Genomic DNA, 20,098 nt, shown 5'->3' on the forward strand with positions numbered 1-20,098 from the left:
CAATCGCACTGGGCCAATAAAGAATTCTATTCTATTCTATTCTATTCTATTCTATTCTATTCTATTCTATTCTATTCTATTCTATTCTATTCTATTCTATTCTATTCTATTGCCTTCGAAGAAGTCCGTATACATAGCATTTTCTACAGTCTCAGTGGAATGAGGGATTTACGATTGATTTTGTTTGTTTCTTTCATTTTGCTTTTCATTGTTGAACAGCTAACATCTTTCACATCCCCCATAACCACTTGGAAATGCTCCTGTAAGCAGTTGAGAAACATCCCTCGGGGCTTCAAAACTCCTTGGGAAGTTTACTGTGCTGAAGAGCAAAATGTTAGCCTCTAGCATCTCTCTTTAGAACCAATATACGGTAACTTTCCAAGGCATTCTTAGAAAATAAAATCGTTGGCTGAAGGCCAGCATTTCATTTTAGAAGTGTGGGGTTTTTTTCCATAAAAGGAAAGGGATTGAGACCAACTGGGGGAAAGCTACAGTAGGTGGTGGTGCTCAGCTTGTTTTTGAGCAGGTATATGGTCTGCTATGGCCAATATTATAGCTATTTTATAAACTATTTACTAGTTATAACATCATAACTAGTCATATCATCATAAGGACCGTTGGGGCATTATTTTTCAGTCAATTCATCCTCCTTAAAAATGTGGTTGAAAAGGTGTGGAAAACAAGAAAAAGTGAACAGAGATTTTTTTAAAAAAAGAACAGAACAAATACCTGGAAAATACATACTTGGATTAGAATACTTGCATTGGAAGAAGCAATTCTTTACATTATTTATAGCTATGGTTTTCCCAGTTGCAATGTATGGCTGTGAAAGTTAGACCATAATAGAATAATAATATAATTATAATATTATAATATATTACATATTATAATATAATATGTATATCTCTAGGTCTTTGGTTATTCAGGTTTTCTCCCTCGTAAAATTGGAAGTGTCTTGGCGATGTTTCGATGAAGTCTCATTCGTCATCTTCAGGCTTCAGCTTCGTGCTTCTGGGAGCAATGTGTGATTGCAGCTGTTTCTTCCTTTTTAACTGCTAGTGGGGGTTTGAACTGATTGGGTGGGAGCTTGGCTGTGCTCTGATTGGATGGGGTTTTTTTGTGCTCTGATTGGCTGGGGGTGTGTCCTGTTTGGGTGGGGGCTTGGTTGTGCTCAGATTAGTCTGAGTTGCAGGGGGATTTGAGCTGGTGAGCTGCATTGCTGTTGTTTGGCTTCATGTTTGTGGTTGTGCTACATCTTCATAGTGGGTGTCTGTCTGCTGCATGTATGGATTGTAGGGGTTTGAAATGGCTAATGTTGCAGCTGCGATCTGGCTTCTGGTCCTTGGTCGTGCTTCATGATCAGTGTGGGTTTGGGTCTGCTTCTGGGTGGATGTGTGATGGTGACATCCTGTGTGGACCTCGTGAGTGTGGGTCTGGTGTCATTCCTTGTGTTAGGGACTCGTTTGTCAATAAGGGCAGGTTTCCAAATGGCTGGTAGGCGGGAGGTATCATCTCATTTGTTCATGCTGTGTGGGTGTTTTTCTATCTCGATGGCTTCTCTGATTATTCTGTTGTTAAAGTGTTCAGTTTTGGCGATAGTTCTGGTCTTTTTAAAGTCAATATCGTGTCCTGTGGCTTTAAGGAGTTGGACCAGGGAAGAAGTTGGTTCCTCTTTTTTGACTGAGTTCTTGTATTCTTCAATGCGTGCACTTATTCTTCTGTTGGTTTGTCCGATGTATGTGGTGGGGCAGGCGGTGCATGGGATTTCATATACTCCTTGATTTTCTAACTCAATTTTGTCTTTGGGGTTTCTTAGGATGGTGGATATTTTTTGGTTTGTGCAGAATGCTGTCTTGATGTTGTGTTTGTGGAGGATCTTGCTGATTCTGTCTGTGGTGCCTTTTATATATGGGAGGAGGGCTGTGCCGTTTTCTTGTTCTCTGTCTTGGATTTTAGTGGGGGGTTCTTTTTGGATTAGTTTGGTAATCTTATTTCTCTGGAATCCATTGGATGTTAGTACGTTTGTGAGCGTGTGTAGTTCGGTTTTTAGGTGTTGTTCATCAGCTAAGCATTTTGTTCTAGAGATGAGTGTCTTGGCTACGGAGTTGATCTGTGCTGGGTGGTGGTGTGAGAGTGCGTGCAGATAGCGGTTTGTGTGTGTTTTCTTCTGGTAGATGGTGTGTCCTAGGGAGCCATTGGGTTTCTTGTAGACTAAGACATCTAGGAAGGGAAGTTGGTTGTTAACTTCTGTTTCCATGGTGAACTGTATTTTGGGGTGTAGGGTGTAATATATTATAATATATTATATATATATAATATATAATATAATAGAAAAATAATAGAATAGAATAGCTCATCCGTCTGGAACCCATACCACATCTCTGACATAAATACAATAGAAAGAGTCCAAAAATATTTTACTAGAAGAGTTCTTCACTCCTCCGAAAACAACAAAATACCTTATACCAACAGACTTGAAATCCTGGGATTAGAAAATTTACAACTCCATCGACTTCGACATGACCTGTGCTTAACACACAAAATCATCTATTGCAATATCCTTCCTATAAAAGACTATTTCAGCTTCAATCGCAATATTACAAGAGCAAAAAATAGATTCAAGCTAAATGTCAACCGCTTCAAACTTGATTAAAGAAAATATGACTTCTGTAACAGAGTTGTTAATGCTTGGAACTCATTACCTGACTCCATAGTCTCTATTCAAAATCCCAAAATCTTCAGCCAAAAACTGTCTACTATTGACCTCACCCCATTCCTAAGAGGACTATAAGGAGTGTGCATAAGAGCACAAAAGTGCCTACCGTTCCTGTCCTATTGTTCCCTTTATCATATCAATTTGATATAGCTGATGCATATTTTTTACATATATGTATATATTTTCTTCAAAATATGTTGTTCTATCTATGACAATTGTTTGTGCATACTGTTGTGACAAAAAGAAATAATATAAAAAAAAGAATAGAATTTTTATTGGCCAAGTGTGATTGGACACACAAGGAATTTGTCTTGGTGCATATGCCAAAGAATTGAGGTCTTGAACTCTGGTGCTGGAGAAGACTCCTGCGAGTCCCTTGGACTGCAAGGCGATCCAACCAGTCAGTCTTAGAGGAGATCAACTCTGACTCCTCTTTAGAAGGCCAGGTCCTGAAGATGAAACTCAAATACTTTGGCTACTTAATGAGAAGGAAGGATTCACTGGAGAAGAGCCTAATGCTGGGAACGATTGAGGGCAAAAGAAGAATGGGACAACAGAGAATGAGGTGGCTGGATGGAGTCACTGAAGCAGTAGGTGTGAGCTTAAATGGACTACGGGGGATGGTAGAGGACAGGAAGGCCTGGAGGAACGTTGTTCATGGGGTTGCAATGGGTCGGACACAACTTTGCGACTAACAATAGCCATACCTGAACCAATTTTCTCCCTGTTTCCCTTCTCCACATATTCAACCCACATAAATTGATAAATCTGGGAATTGCCAGTTCATTTTTGTATCCAGCAAATAATCCATACAGTAAATCTTTTTTTCCAATCTTTTATAAAGTAGTTGTTGTTCCCAACTACAAATCTGAGGCAGATTTTTTTTCAGTCAATTCCTCTTCCTAAAATATACCCAATTCCCTTGAAGAAGGATTGGTAGCTGCTTCTGATATTTCTGCAGTTTTTTTTGTGGAACAACCACTGGAAACAGGAAGCAAAAAGTCTCCCAGCATTGGAAGGGCAGAGTAAAGAGGACTGCATCTTTTATTTATCCTTTGTGTTGCTTTTCAAATGTTGCTGTGCTTAGACAAAATAAACTTGAGAAGAAGTCCAAGCTCTCAAGAAAAGAAGACGTCTACGGAACAGGTATCTCCCTGTCAATAGAAAAAGATACAAAATAATGGGTCCAGATGATATCAAGAGGAGAATATCAGGAACAAAAGGACGAAGGGCGTTAGGAAGAAACATTGGTCACTCTTTTTTTTTAAATTTTACGAACAAACAAATAATACATTATCAATCGTTCAGTGCTTCATCTGAGTACATCTTTTATGTCTTCTTATTCTCCAGTGTTAATCAATTCACAGAAATGTGGGAGAAATGTTACAATAAATGAAATGATGACATTATGAAATGTCATCATTTCATTTATTGTAACATTTCTCCCACATTTCTTACTTTACTATTAACACATTTATCAATCTTCTCTCTCCTCTTTCTTCATCCCATGTTTCATTACAACATTACCCTATATATATATATTCCTTCTCTAACCAATGGTAAAATTGTCTCCATATCTTAAAATATTCGGATTTCTCTCTTTGATTGTCAAAGTCAATCTATTCATTTCTGCACAATCCAATATTTTCTTAATTACTATTGGTGACTCATTTTTGAACCAGTTGTCCATCCCTTAACTCTACTTTGTTTTTTAAAAAATATATCATCTATCAAGAATTGTAGATTCTTAGTGCTTCAGCTGGGAGTTTGACTTTGGGGATTAAAAATATTTTAAGTGCTGCTCTAACGTCTTACCAAGGAAAGGAAAGCAGACTACAATAGTTTCTTTGAGACAACACATTCTTATTTTAATTCAATAAAGTATTCCCAATTTTCCTTCACTCTTCTTATAATACTGAGTGCTATCTTTTCTATATTCGTTGTATGTAAGCTCAAAGTCGATAGACTTGCTGCATGTCGACACTTCATCATCTCTCTCCCTCTTCCCAGAAATAAGATTATTGCCACATTACTATCAGTATAGCTGGTATGTGCAATCACAATGAGTTGGCAAGCATATCCAGAGAGGATCATATATTCCTACATCTCCTGCAAATGCATGACAGTTTCTGGTTTAAAGGAAAAATTCCTTTCCCCTTGCTGGAAATGAAAATCACACATCCACACACATACATGCAGAGAAAGAAGCAGGAAGGAGATACAGTAGGTGTTAGAAATAAGATTGCAATTCTTATAATACTTTTATATTAATCTATGATCTGTCAGAAAAAATCAAGCTATGGTCATCAGTTGTTTCAATACTTCTTCTAGTAGACTACTTCAATACTTTGTATACAAGGTTACTCTGTTTGAAAGCCACTGGGGTTTTTTTTGGGGGGGGGGGTGTTGCAAAATATAGTTGCTCAAATTCTAATCGGAACAGCACATTCATGTTTATTAATTCATTGGATGTCTATCCAATGTAATGGCCCCAAATAATTGGAATCTAGGTATTTGAAGATAGGTCATAGAAATCAAGTACAGTAATATATATATATATATATATATATATATATATGTATATATGTATATATGGGTCTTTGGTTATTCGGGTTTTCTCCCGCGTAAAATTGGAAGTGTCTTGGCGACGTTTGAAGTCTCATTCGTCATCTTCAGGCTTCAGCCGTGCTTCTGGGAGCAATTTTCCCAGAGTGCCCGTGCTCAGAGCGCAAGCTGAAGCCTGAAGATGACGAATGAGACTTCATCGAAACATCGCCAAGACACCTCCAATTTTACGCGGGAGAAAACCCGAATAACCAAAGACCTACATATATATATACATACATACATACATACATACATACATACATACATACATACATACATATTGAAATTGAACAATTGAAACCCTACTTTCTCTGTAATTTCAGAAATCATTCACTTAATCTATTATTCTTACTGGAATTTAATTCTTTGGAATAAGGATGATTATATTCAACCATTTTATAGAGTAGTCTTTGCAGTCAGATAAAGTCTAATGTTTTAAGATAGAGGAGAAAGTGTCAAGTGCAAGAAAAATCAGAAGATCCAGGCAGTTCAAAGGGGTATAAAGATTTATTGCAAGTTTAAGCTCTCTACAAGAATGTGAACTACTAACAGTCAAAGCAAATTGGTAGTAGATAAGAGTTAATGGAATTCAAGGTGATCTGAACTTACATCTGTAGGCATGAAGGGACATGCGCTTCATGGCCTTGACCCCTCCCTCAGGCTCAGCCTGGTCATCTCCTATATCAAGAAATTTATCTCTTTAAAGAATCAGCTCAAGTGTTACTGGATGAAACTCTCATAGTTCCCATAGCAATGAATTAAATAAAAACAAAACAAGAACTAGAGAACTTCATCAGTCTTAGCGAATGTTGGGTTTGCTCTGTTATATAAAATCGAACTCTAACCAAGCAGTGATGTTACCTAGTCAGGGTGAAGAAATGTCTACAAGTAAACAACCAAACTCAGAGAGCACAAAGGACTTCCCAGTGGGTTCATCCCTCTTTTAGTTGCAGCCCTTATCATTTATGGTGTGTTGTGGTCCGCCAGCAGCCTGCGGACCTAACAGCAGAGTTGGACAGTGAGTAGGCTGGGGAGTCTGGGCCAGTCCTGGAGTCAGGGGAAGGCCCGGATGAGAGCTCAGCGTCAGAAGCCGAGGTGGGGCCAGGGCCATCTGGGAGCGATGTGTGGACTCCAGAGCTTCCAGAGGCAGACAGCAGAGAGGCAGTGGAACAGGAGGAGCCTGTTTCTAGTGCATGCATGAGAAGAGCTGCCAGAAGGCAAGAGCAGCTGAAGCAAAAAGGACGACTCAGGAGTAAGGCCAGAAGATGATTGGCCACTCCCATAAGGATTAAAAGAGCAGCAACGAGCCATTGGGTTCTTTGCGGAAAAGCAACATTGATTCCAGTGCTTCTTGTCAGCGTCTCTTGAACTTTGTGGGGGTTTTGCCAAGAAAAGTCTTCGGTAGGTTGCCAAAGACAACAGACATTGGTGATAAGGCTGAAGGACTGTTTATAAAGAATTGTTTTGGACTAAGCTGAGAATGAATTAATTCTCAGCTGTTTTAATAAAATAAGTTTGTTCAGGACTGAATTGTGTTTGGTAATCACTACTTGGGCCTCAGTCACAACAGGTGGCACAGTGCTTAAAATGCAGTACTGCAGGCTAACTTTGCCCACAGCCAGGAGTTTGATCCTGACCAGCTAAAGATTTTTTTTTTTAATTCAAAAAGTTTTACAAAATTTTTTTTTCCCCCTTTCCCCCCAACCCCTCTCCCTTCACAAACCCCCTCCCCCCTCCCCCCCTGGCTTCCCGGAACAAACACAAGGTATAGTTAAAATAAAACAAACATATGCTAAAAATTTTTCCCAAAACTATTATACCAATTCTCCTCTCTAGCTCTGACTTCCTCCTTACATAACCAAATCCTTCAAAAATTAACAATAAACAGTAATAAAATATATAAATCAGTAGAACAAATTAATCCTAAAATATTTAAAACCAGCTAAAGCATAAAAATCCAATCCAGTTCAGAGAATATCTCCTTATAGCTTCTATAACCATATAACCATATAATTTCCCCAAGTCTTTCTTACATAAGATCTTTCAAGAATATTCTATTTAAAATTCAATACAACAGATTATAAAATTTATAAAATTTCAATAGAAAATTACAATATTATTTAATTAATTACAATATCTATTCAACTTTAGTCCTTCCTCATCAAAATCCAGTATATCCAAATATCTAGTCTCTTATAATCACAAATTGTCTTTCGGGACACTAATATTTTGTCTATTAATATTTTAAAAACCTTGTTTCAAAATAATACTTTTGTCTCTTGCCATTTTTTGGTGCATTAATCTCTGTCTTTCCTTCGTTGCTCCTTTTAAAAGTCAATCACAATATTTCCTAGTAATTCCTTATGTCCAGAAATCCAAAAATTACTACCGTATATTCCATCAGTCCAAAAGAGAACTCTTGGGAAACATTAAGCTTGTGAGTCTTTTCCATTTGAGGACAATCTCCTGTAGCACAAATTCAGGCAGCTCATCCAAACTATTTAAAGAAAACTTCTTTAGATCACCTTGTTTCTTCACGATCAAATCTTCATATTTATCCACTTTTATTTGTATGTCCTCCATTCCATTTTCCGAATAATTGCACTGGTTAATTTGCTCCAAACTCTCATCCAAAACGTCCCATTTTTATCAATTCGTATTTTGAATAATTAAATACATACTTTCTGTGTAGTCCTGTATAAAGTCACGAATCCATTCTTCTGAAAGAACCTCCATAACAAAATTCCTGCTGAGAATCCCCTTGTAAAATACTTAAACAGCGTAATATAATCCAACAGTCCACAGTCAAACACAATAAGATAAAATCTCCATTCAGTTTCGATTCAACAGCAAAGCTCCCTTTGATGTATCGCTCTGCTTTCAGTTTCTTTAAAACGAAACTGAAGGGGGGGCGGAAGTCAGAAAATCAAAAATACTTGCAAACCAATAATTGTTCCTCACACTCGTTCCGCCTGCTTTTCGTATCCACAAAAAGAAATCAATTGCTAGCAGAAGTGGACACCTTCCTCTTTTCCTGCTTTTTCAGGAGCGCAGAGAATACTGGAGGTTGGGGGAGGGGTAAATAAGGGGATTCGACCGTTCAGGACTTTGTATTACAAAAACAAAGCCCCTAGGGGAATCTACCCAATTCCTCCCCCTTGCTCTGTCTCTCTCTTTCAACCAGAGAGAGAAATGAAGCCGGGATCAGTTGTTAAATCCGGCTTTTACCATATTCAATGCGGAGTGCCATAAGTTAGCACCCAGCGAGAAAGGTGGCGCCACCCAGAAGCCCTGACCAGCTAAAGATTGACTCAGCCTTCCATCCTTCTAAGATCAATAAAATGAGGATCCAGGTTGTTGAGGACAATATGCTGACATTATAAACTGCACAGATAGTACAGAAAAACACTGTGGAATGGTACACAAGTCCAAGTATTATTGCTATCATTGTAAAGCTATTTTAATTTTATCCTATGATCTGAGAGAGATAGAGAGATAGAGAGAGAGAGAGATAGATAGATATAAATTCTGTAGAGTCATATGCAAAAATGAGACCAGCAAAAGAAATTTCATCTATACTATAAACACAATTGCCAGAAACAATCTCAGCCTCAACAAACTCAGAGCTAGACCAGACCTATCATTCCTACAACGTATTAGATCCCGTGAACTTCGTTCAGAGCTCAAACGACGGCAAGAAGAAGGTGAAACCAACCTTTACATTGATTACCATGCTGACTGCATAAAAAGAAAATCCTACAATCAAATAGCCATCACTCAACCACACTTCAATCAAAACATCCAACAATACATCAATCAAGGCATCCATCTATCTGACAATCAAAACATCCATCCACCCGTTCAATCAACTGTCGATCAACCTACTAACCTCCAACTACCCGTACAAAACCTCCAACCATCCAATGATCAACCACTCATTGCTCAACCAACCTTCCTTCAACCACCTGTTGTACATAACCCTCAATCAACTATCAATCAAAACTAGATATGCACGCTCCTTACCTCTTCTACACCAAACACTACAGGTCTCAAATGTAAATTAATAAATACAAGAAGTATTGTAAACAAATTACCTGAATTTATCCTATTGTTAAACAATGGTACATTTGTTTGTGAAACATGGCTGAACTCATCCCTCCCTGACTCCATTATTTCAAACAAAGAGTATCAAGTTTTTTGATCAGATTGTGAAAACCGCAGAGGTGGTGGAGTGGCTATCTTTTACAAAAAATAATTGAACCTAAAAAATATTCAAGTTGCACATAAACTTTCACTTCCTGAAACTATTGTATGCGACCTGTCCATTAACACCACACTTCAATTCTTACTATGCTACAGAGCCCCTGACTACGACATTGCTCACACAAATATGTTAACCACACTGCTAACATGGGCTACCTCTTGCCCATATCCTCTCATCTTCCTGGGTGACCTAAATCTACCTTTTATTAACTGGATAATAAATGAATGTACAACTGAACCAATCTATACTACACTATACAATGCCGTTACAGACCTAGGTCTTGAACAACTAGTAACTAAAAAGACAAGACTCAACAACTGCTTTGACCTCATCTTTTGCAATAACACAAACTCAATTTATGGACTACAAATAAAAGAACCCTTTTCCAACAGTGACCACTGCATGATAGACTTTTGTCTCAATATATGCCCTCAGATAAATCGTCATAATAATAGTAACCCTAACTGCAATTTCAAAAAAGCCAACTATGACCTTATAAACAACAACCTCTCATCTCTTGACTGGAAAAATCTATTCTCAACCTGTATCACTACTGAAGACCACTATAGAGTTTTCCTACTTGAAATCAATAGAATCATCAAACTATACATACCACAAATCACTACCAAAATTTTTAAAAAAATTACCCATATCAATAAAAAAGCTTCAATCCAAAAAAAAAATCCCTCTGGAGAAGAAACAAATAGGACTATGTAGCAAACTTCAAAAACTGCTACAGAAATATTTCCAACCAAATAAAAACTGAATGCACCATTTATCACACCAAGCAAGAAGAAGACCTTCTGCGCACAAATTCCAGTCGTGCTTTTTATAATTTTGTGAACAATAAACTTAAAGAATCAAGATCCATCCCACCACTAAAAGAATCCAACGGCAAAGAATGTAACGATGAAACAGTTAAAGCAAACCTCTTTAACACATTCTTTGGCTCAGTCTTTGTTAACAGTGATGGCACATATCCGACATTCCCCAATTGTACCAACAATGAGTACAACGACTTAACACATATAGACTTCACAGAAGATAATGTTGAAAAAGCTCTTCGCAAACTGAAACCATCTTTATCTATTGGGCCTGATGGACTTTGTGCATACTTCTTAAAAAAACTAATATAGCAGAACCCCTAAGCATAATCTTTGATAAAGCTTTCACAACTAGTTCCTTTCCCAAACTTTGGTCTCTAGCCACAGTCATCCCTATCTTCAAAAAACGAGATCCCAGCCTAGTTGAAAATTACAGATCAATCTCTCTATGCTGCGTCACCTGCAAAGTAATGGAATCTATCATCAACCAATCCATTACCCTCCACCTAGAAACAAACAACCTACTCTCTAATAAACAATTTGGTTTCAGAAAAAAATTATCATGTAACTTACAACTTCTCCACTGCAAAAACATATGGACTACTAAACTTGATCAAGGCAAAGCAATAGATGCAATCTACATAGACTTCTGCAAAGCTTTTGACTCAGTAGTACATGATAAACTTCTCCTAAAACTAAAATCCTTTCAGGACCTCTTCACAATTGGATAACTGCTTTCCTGTCAAACAGACAACAAGTGTTCAAAATTGGCAATGCTCTATCAAATCCTGTTCTTGTCAAAAGTGGTATTCCTCAAGGCAGCGTTCTTAGACCAACACTCTTCATACTATACATAAATGATCTCTGTGACCATATCTCAAGTAATTGTGTTCTCTTTGCTGATGATGTCAAACTATTTAACACCACCAACAATACTACCACCCTTCAAAAAAAATCTTGACTTTGTATCCGATTGGTCTAAAACTTGTCAACTCCAAATCTCAACCAGCAAATGCTCAGTCTTACATATTGGAAAAAAGAACCCAAACACTAAGTACAAGCTTGATGGACATTACCTTGCAGATGACCCCCACCCTGTTAAAGATCTTGGAGTTTTTATATCAAATGATTTAAGTGCCAAAGCCCACTGCAAAAAAGGCTCTAAGAGTTGTAAACCTAATTTTACACAGCTTCTTTTCCAAAAACTCTACACTACTAACCAGAGTATACAAAACATTTGCTAGACCTATTCTTGAATAAAGCTCACCTGTCTGGAACTCATACTACATCTCTGACATTAATACAATTGAACGCGTCCAGAAATATTTTACAAGAAGAGTTCTCCGCTCCTCTGAAAACAACAAAATACCACCAGACTTGAAATCCTGGGTTTAGAAAACTTAGAACTCTGCCGACTCCGACAAGACCTGTTTTTAACACACAGAATCATCTATTGCAATGTCCTTCCTGTTAAAGACTACTTCAGCTTCAATCGCAATAATACAAGAGCAAACAATAGATTCAAACTTAATGTTAACCGCTTCAATCTTGATTGCAGAAAATATGATTTTTGTAACAGAGTTGTTAACGCTTGGAACACGCTACCTGACTCTGTGGTCTCTTCTCAAACTTCCAAAAGCTTTAACCAAAAACTGTCTACCATTGACCTCACCCCATTCCTAAGAGGACTATAAGGGGCATGCATAAGAGCACAAAAGTGCCTACCATTCCTGTCCTATTGTTTCCTTTCCTTATATATACGCTTATATGTTGTATAGTTGTTTCATGCTTATGCTTATATATACTGTTGTGACAAAATAAAAAAAAAAGAGAGAGAGAGAGATAATGAATTTATTAACTGCTCTCTATTGTACAGCTGGTAGACGTAGGCTGCAACAATCTGGAGCAGCAAAGAACAGGGGTGTCAAACTCAGTTTCCTTGAGGGCCACATCAGGGTTGTGTTTGGCCTTGGGGGGCTGAGTTGGGCGTAGCCGGGGTAGGCGTGGCCAGCTCAACATCACTCGTGTCAGGGCACCTGTGGTGGCCCAAGTGCTCTGCCAGCAAAAACGGGCTCCTGAGCTCTGTTGTTGGCTGTGATGGCCTCCTGCAACCCTCTGCCAGAGAAAATGGAGTTCAGGAGGGCTGCATGCAGCCCTCCTGAGCTCCATTTTCACTAGCAGAGGCATTGCAGGCCAGTCCTTTGCTGTTTCTAGGCCAGACCTGGACCCCGGGCCTTGAGTTTGATGCCCCTGAAGTAGAATTTTCAATATCTTTGTTATTCTCTACTGGTTATCTGGAGTTTTGCAACTCAAATTTAGTAGCCGTGCTTTACTGACTAGCAAAACTCTTCATGCATCTTTGCTTTTTGGGAAAGAAGCAAAGAATGCTGCCTCATAGCAGTTGTGTGATAATTCAAAGTAAACATCAAACGAACAAAAACATCAGAAAAGCCTTGGAGTATACACACTACAGAGAACAGATTTTAATTGTCTCTTCATGTAGGGAAGTATAAATTGCTTTAAAGAGCTAACAGTGATAGAGCAGTAGGGAAAGAGGAAGGGGAAAACATCTTCATAATATATTAGCAGGCTTTCATTGCAATGAGAAACTCTCTTAATGATATTATCTCCATATCACAGGATGGGATATTAACATTTTTGCTCCCTGATATAATAAACAACTGTAATTACATTAGCACTTTTCACATCATATTAGAAGAGATTATTTGAAGAGATGAAACAATAAGAAAGGAGATTTTATTTAGAGTCATCTGAAACTGCTGGGATGTTAAGCTTGCAAAGAGTATTTTAAAAGGAAAAACAAAGATTGGAAAATCTGGAGAGAAAATCCATGGACATTTCATGGTAGGTGTAGTTTGTTTCTGCAGTTGTAAATATATAATATATAATAGAAAATCTTCATGCACTCCTCATCCTTGGCAGACCCTGTGTGGTCCGCTACCAATCTCTACTCTATTTCAGTGCAAGAGCCACTTCATTTTGGTTTTATCTGCAAGGGATAGAATAGAAATATCTACTCTGGCTTGATAAGGTGAAGTCTAAGGTTAAAGATTCCCTTGGACTGCAAGGCGATCAAACCGGTCAGTCCTAGAGGAGATCAACCCTGACTGCTCTTTAGAAGGCCAGATCCTGAAGATGAAAGTCAAATACTTTGGCTAACTAATGAGAAAGACGGACTCACTGGAGAAGAGCCTAATGCTGGGAAAGATTGAGGGCCAAAGAAAAAGGGAACGACAGAGAACACAATGGCTGGATGGAGTCACTGAAGCAATAGATGTGAGCTTAAATGGACTCCAGAGGACGGTAGAGGACAGGAAGGCCTGGAGAAACGTCGTCCATGGGGTTGCGATGGGTCAGACATGACTTCGCAACTAACAACAACAACAAGGTTAGAGATATTTCAGAATTAACAAAGATTTATTGAATGAAAAAAACTTGATATTTGATAACAGGGGTCTACAACCTTGGCAACTTTAAACCTGGAGGACTTCAACTCCCTGAATACCCCAGCCAACAAAACTGTTTTAGAAACTAATTGAGACTTGAAGACAATGGAAAAAGAAATGTTCATGATTCCTGCAGGCTGTAGTTGAGCTGCTAATCTGCCAGGCAGAAATATGTCTTCACAGATGCATGGTATTGATGCAACCAAAAAAGCACAAAGAGTTCAAGGATACAGCCCAGCTAAACTAAATAAATAAAAGAAATGGGTCCTAATCCATAACTAACTTTACTTTTCCCTAGATGTTTATTTTGTTCTCTTGAGTTGAAGCTTTTTTTTCTACTTGGTGGACACAAATCAAAAATATGTGTGTTCTCTTGGGATGGAAGTCAGAAGAATAAAAACAAAATGGAGTTTCAAATTGGATTCAGCATCAGCTAAAGAATTATTATATAGCACTGGAAAAAATAATCACTTCATTTGCTGTAATTGTTTCCCGCTCTCTTGACAAAAAAGGAAATGGATATGGTCAACCATTTGGAATACTTTCTGTTTGTAATAGATACAATATATTTTGTGGAATATATTTTGAATATATAAGATATATTCTATATTTCAGAAGGTATTCCTAATTTGTCTTCTTTTTTTATTGAAATGTTTAACAATTTTGTCCTTGTGTTGATCTTTTAATTCGGTTGTTTAAATTTTTAATAAATGCTTTTTAAAATTCATTTACCTATCAGTTGTTTCAGTTTTTCAACCAAATTCTATGATGGAAAGAAGGAAAAAACAACAGAATGATGGCACATTTTACAAACTTGCATTTTAATTGCAGAACAGTTTGCCTAGTTTGACTAGGTGGCTCAGTGGATAAGACACTGAGCTTGTCAATCAGAAAGATCGGCAGTTCAGTGGTTCAAATCCCTAGTATAGGTCTCCTCCATGAGCAGAGGGTTGGACTAGGTGACCTCCAAAGTCCCTTCCAACTCTGTTACTGTTAAAGTCTGCTATAGCTCTTTGATGAATGTATTTCATTTGCAAACAGTATTGCAACTGGTTCTATATTAGGAGAATCTTTAGGATCAAAAGATCAAAAAAGTAAAAAAAAAGGAGGTTATGACCTTTCAATCAGTGTCTCACTCATTCTTTTGACTTATATTACATGTTAAAAAAAAGCAAGATAGCAGCCACCATCTTGACTTTTTTTTTACCCTTTCTACAGATGCCTTTGCCCTATAGCATGATGTACATTATGTTCAATTGTTGATGGAACTCTTAGTCCAATTTTTCTTAATCTCAGCAATTTTAAGATGTATAGACTTTAACTCCCAGAATCCCTTAGCCAACTATGCTGGCTAGGGGTTTCTAGGAGCTGAAGTCCATGCATCTTAAATCAGCTGAGATTGAGAAATGCTGTCTTAGTCCAGTCTTCTCGATCTGGCTATTTTTTGTTTGTTGTTGGTTTGTTACAGTACTTATCAATAATTGGTTCTGGGAGATATGACAAGTACTAAAAATGATGAGTACCAAATCACATGAATTACCACCTGACCCTTTGTTTTGGTCAGGAAGGCTTCCTGTTTATCCCTATGTCAGCAGCCTTTCCAGCATGGCCGACTTCCTCTCCACCCTCTGCAACAGTCCCCTGCTTCCTTTTGCAGCAAACTTCCCGGCATGGTCAAGTTCCTGTCCATTCTTCAGAGCCATCCCCCTCTTCCTATTACAGCAAGTCAAATATCAAACAAACTACAAGTGTCAGTTTAGGAAGGCAATTTTCTTTTTGCTTCTTAACTGCCACATATTTTAGCTGGGGAAGTTGGGAGGGGGTTGTTGTTGGAGCGGTAGAAAGTTAGTCATAACAATATTCCGTATTCAAGGACTTTTGCCTGTGTCTGATGTAGACTGCCTGAAGATTGTATCCAGTTGAGTGTAAAGAGTTGATTGGACAATGTGATGAACTTGTAGGTGTGGGGCAGGGCTGTGAACTGTCAATTGGGTGTGGAAAACCTGGAAGCTTTCAGTTTTGGGTTTTCTCAGCTGTGCCAACATGACATCTCTAATAAATTGGAACTTTGAGGAACCTCAAGCCTCAGAGCTTTATTTCATTGGGGGTGTTCCTTGGAACCCTGACAACAAGTACCAGGACAACATTTTCACATCAAAATGCATCAAGTACCAAATTCAACGAGTTTGAAGCAGTCGAGTAGTGAGGTAAGCAGATAATGTCCAGTTCATTATATGATATATTTTGCCTATTTTTTTTTGTTCTTCTGCGCTTCTTCCTTTATCCTCCTTTGTCCTTAAACTGAATGAGAAGTTTGAGCCCAAACTTCTGTTGTTAAGTGAAACACTTATTAAGTGAGTTTTGCCTCATTTCACAACTTCTCCTGCCACAGTTGTTAAGTGAATCACTGCAGTTGATAGGTTAGTAACCCAGCTGTTAAACGAACTTGGGTCCCCCCGTTGACTCTGCTTGTGACAAGGCCGCAAAAAGTGATTATGTGACCTTGGGAGACGGCAATGGTCATAACTATGAATCTCTTGCCAAGTATCTGAATTTTGATCATGTGACCATGGAGATGCTGCGACAATCGTAACTGTAAAAAATGGTCATAAGTCACATTTTTCAATGCCGCTGTAACTTTGAATGGTCACTAAATGAGCTGTTGTAAATTGAGGACTACCTGGACATCTCCTTGCTATCTTTTGTTTTGTTTTAATCTGAAACAACTTCGAACACAGTCTCTCTCTCTCTCTCTCTCTCTCTCTCTCACACACACACACACACAGAGAGAGAGAGAGAGAGAGAGAGAGAGATGTCCTCCTTGGTTAAATTAATATTGACATTTCTTACATTATGTCAAGTTCTCTTCATCAATTGCATTATAATGACTTCATGCTACAGCCTTACCCTTGACTTAACAATAAAAATGAAGATTAAGTTTATACGATTGCCTTCTAATATGAGTCTTAAACTTTCATGAAAGTGAGTGTGATGCCATTTACTTAAAGTACGGTATATAGCAATTTAGTCTTTGGAATGCATCTGTCTCAGCAATGGATTGAAACCATCCATTATTAGAATGGGCATAACATAAAAATAAACTTGTACTTTCAGTGGGAAAGAAATAGCGCTGTTTACCCATATAGACTTAAGGGCAGATTTGACAACTAGGGCTTGTGCTACAAACAATAGTTAAAATAAATCCAACATATTGCAAAGTATGACCGAAACCACAGAAATGGCTCAATGACATTTTAGTCACCTTGACACAATATATTAAGAAAATCATATTGAATCCTTAGCAACCAAAACTCAATTTTTGCTGCTCTTGCAGGAACTTTTAAAAGTGATTCTTGTATAACCGTTCAAAAGATTACTGGTGTATTTTTCTCTATCACTGATTGCAGTGATTATTCTCTATTATTGATGTAACTTGTTTGAACCGGCAAATTAATTTCAATCCTAAAAGCACAGGGATTGTCAAACTGGATTTCTTTGAGGATCAACTTTGTAGTTCTCTGTGAGTTGGCTGGGGGTGGGTGGGGAAGAAACCGGACAGATGCCTCCTGCAGTATCCTGCTGGCCAAAATGTTTTGGCCAGCAGGGTGCTGCAAGCGGCTGTCTATGCTGAAAATGGGGTATGGGAGGGGGCGTGCCCCATTTTGGCTGCCAGAGGCACCACGGGCTGGTTCTTTGCTATTTCCAGGCCAGCCCCGCAGGCCAGAATTAAGCACCCTGCTGGCAGCATCTGGTCCCTGGGGTTTGAGTTTGACACCCCTGCCTAAGAGTGTTTGTCTGTTTGGCCTGACTTAAGTATGGTTTCAAGTTCTGGAAAGGCATGCCTTGCGACAGAATTAAAATCTTCTTGCATCATGACACAAATCAATGAAATGTGTGACAAGTGACCAAGTGTAAAAGCTCCTGAATTTCATTGTGTCATGCTTCATAAAACATCTCATCACCATTTTCAAGTGTCAAGATTGTTATAAAACTCTAAAGTTCACCACAGAATCACTGAGCTAGAAGGGATCCTCCAGGGAACAGAATTAAATTTGCAATGTATAGAGCACTCTCTAGTGTTCAAAAGAGATCCCTATACATAGTGCAGAAATCTTTACCAGTGTCTCTTGCGCTACTACCCCAGAAAAGAAACTAACGTGTTTACAAGGGGTATTTATGAGTTCAGATGGCCTTACAATTGCAAATAGCAACAGTGATGTGCAACCAAAATATGGTATGGTTACTGCGCAGAATTTTAGCTAATTAACCCTGCTCCTAGGAACTAGAGTTGCTTTTTTCAGGAGGCAACTGGACTTTCTTGGTTTTTTTTTTCTTTTGAAGAAGTTTTGCTTCTCATCCAAAAAGCTTCTTCAGCTCTGTGTTGTGACCCAGGCCCAAGTAGGTAGTAGGAAACTCAGTCAGTGAAAAAAAAACAAAAAAAGCTGTTATTTGAACAGCTGAGAATTACTTCATTCCCAGCGTAGTTCAACTAAATTAAAGCAAATTCCTCCCAACACAAATTTCTCAGTTTTATCGCAAACCTTGGTCCAATTAGGCAAACTGCCAAAGGCCTTTCTTGGCAAATGTTCAGAAGTCACAGATATAAAAATAAATGCGACACGTAGCTGAAGAAGAAGACGAAGCTACCAAAGTTGTTTTCCGGCAAAGCCCAAACGCCGTTGCTGGTCTGTTTTAAGCCTTATGGGAGGGGCCCTACTCCCGAATTGTCCTCTTTGCTTGAGCTGCTCTTGCCTTCTGGCAGCTCTTCTCATGTGTGCATTAAGAACAGGCTCCTTCTGTTCCTCTGCCTCACTACTATCAGTCTCTGGAGGCTGTGGAGTCAGCACCTCATTCCCTGATGGCCCTGGCCCCACCTCGCTGTCCGACTCCGTTGCCAGCTCCGCAGGCTGCTGGCAGACCACAACAGGACAGGATAGTGGGGAATGGAAGGATTTATATTCCTTGCAGACAGCTCTGACAGGATAGTGGGGAATGGAAGGATTTATATTCCTTGCAGACAGCTGGTCATTTGCATCCTTTTAAAGGTAATTGAAGCATTTGGACCAGTAGTGGGTTTCAAATTCCGGCACTACTGGTTCCTATCAGTAGCGCGCAGTGCTTCTGTGCATGCACAGAACATTTTTGATTATGTCTGGGTGGTTGGAACCTCCTGCCGTGCTACCAGTTCACCCAAACGGGGCAAACTGGGAGCAACCCACCACTGATTTGGAGGTTTATCTATAATCCTCAGGGTCACCTGAGTAGTGCTCCTGGTTCCTGTAGTTTCCTGAATTTTTCCACCTCTGGAAATCCATTCCTACTCCCACACTATTCAACGGGTGTTTATCCCAAATTGTATAGCTAAAAGTCTGTAGAGATTCTCAGATCTGAAGAATGAATCTTGGTTGAGAAGTGAAATGTCTTCAAAAGAAAAAAACAACAAAGTCCAGTTGCCTCCTAGAAAAGCACCCTTGGGTATAGTGACCAGATGTCCCGCTTTTGGCGGGACAGTCCCGCTTTTTAATAATTTGTCCCACGTCCCGCTGCAATTCCAAAAAGTCCCGATTTTTTTTTGTTTCACTCCCATTCTGAAAATGGGAGGCGGCAACACAAGAGGAGGAGGCGGAGAAGGGGGAGTGGTGGAGAAGGGGGCGCGAGAGGGAGGAGAGACGCTGCTTGACTTCACCCGAGAGGAAGAGAAGAGCGGAGAGGAGAGCCGAGGAGAGCCGAGCTTGCCTGGAAGAGCCGAGAGGAGAGCGGAGAAGCAGCAGCCGGTCCTCCTCCTTCAGGCAGGTGGCAAGACTCAGCGCGCATGCGCAGCCCCCACCCCACCCCGCCGTCAATGGTGTCCTGCTTTGCCATCGCTGAAATCTGGTCACTTTACCAGTCAACCACTTGCGTCAACCATGACCTGGAAGACTGAGAATCTTTACATTACTAGGAACTAATTTTCCTTTCCTGACTCCAGGTTTTCTTCTTCCATGTCAAGCAACATTCTGTCATCAAAGAACATGATCCAGGTTCATTTGATTATTCTAAATGGCAGAGTTCTGGTTCATAACAGTTATTTCCAACCACATGCAGAGAGACAGATCCACCAATCAAGACTGGTTTTTCCTGCTTTGATATTTCATTGAAGTGGAGACAAACATCTCTGCAAGGGGAAACCATATCAATAAACCATATCAGCAAAGATAGTCCACAATCCAGTGGTGGGATT

This window comes from Ahaetulla prasina, chromosome 3 (genome assembly GCF_028640845.1).
Source record: "Ahaetulla prasina isolate Xishuangbanna chromosome 3, ASM2864084v1, whole genome shotgun sequence".
NCBI lineage: Eukaryota > Metazoa > Chordata > Lepidosauria > Squamata > Colubridae > Ahaetulla > Ahaetulla prasina.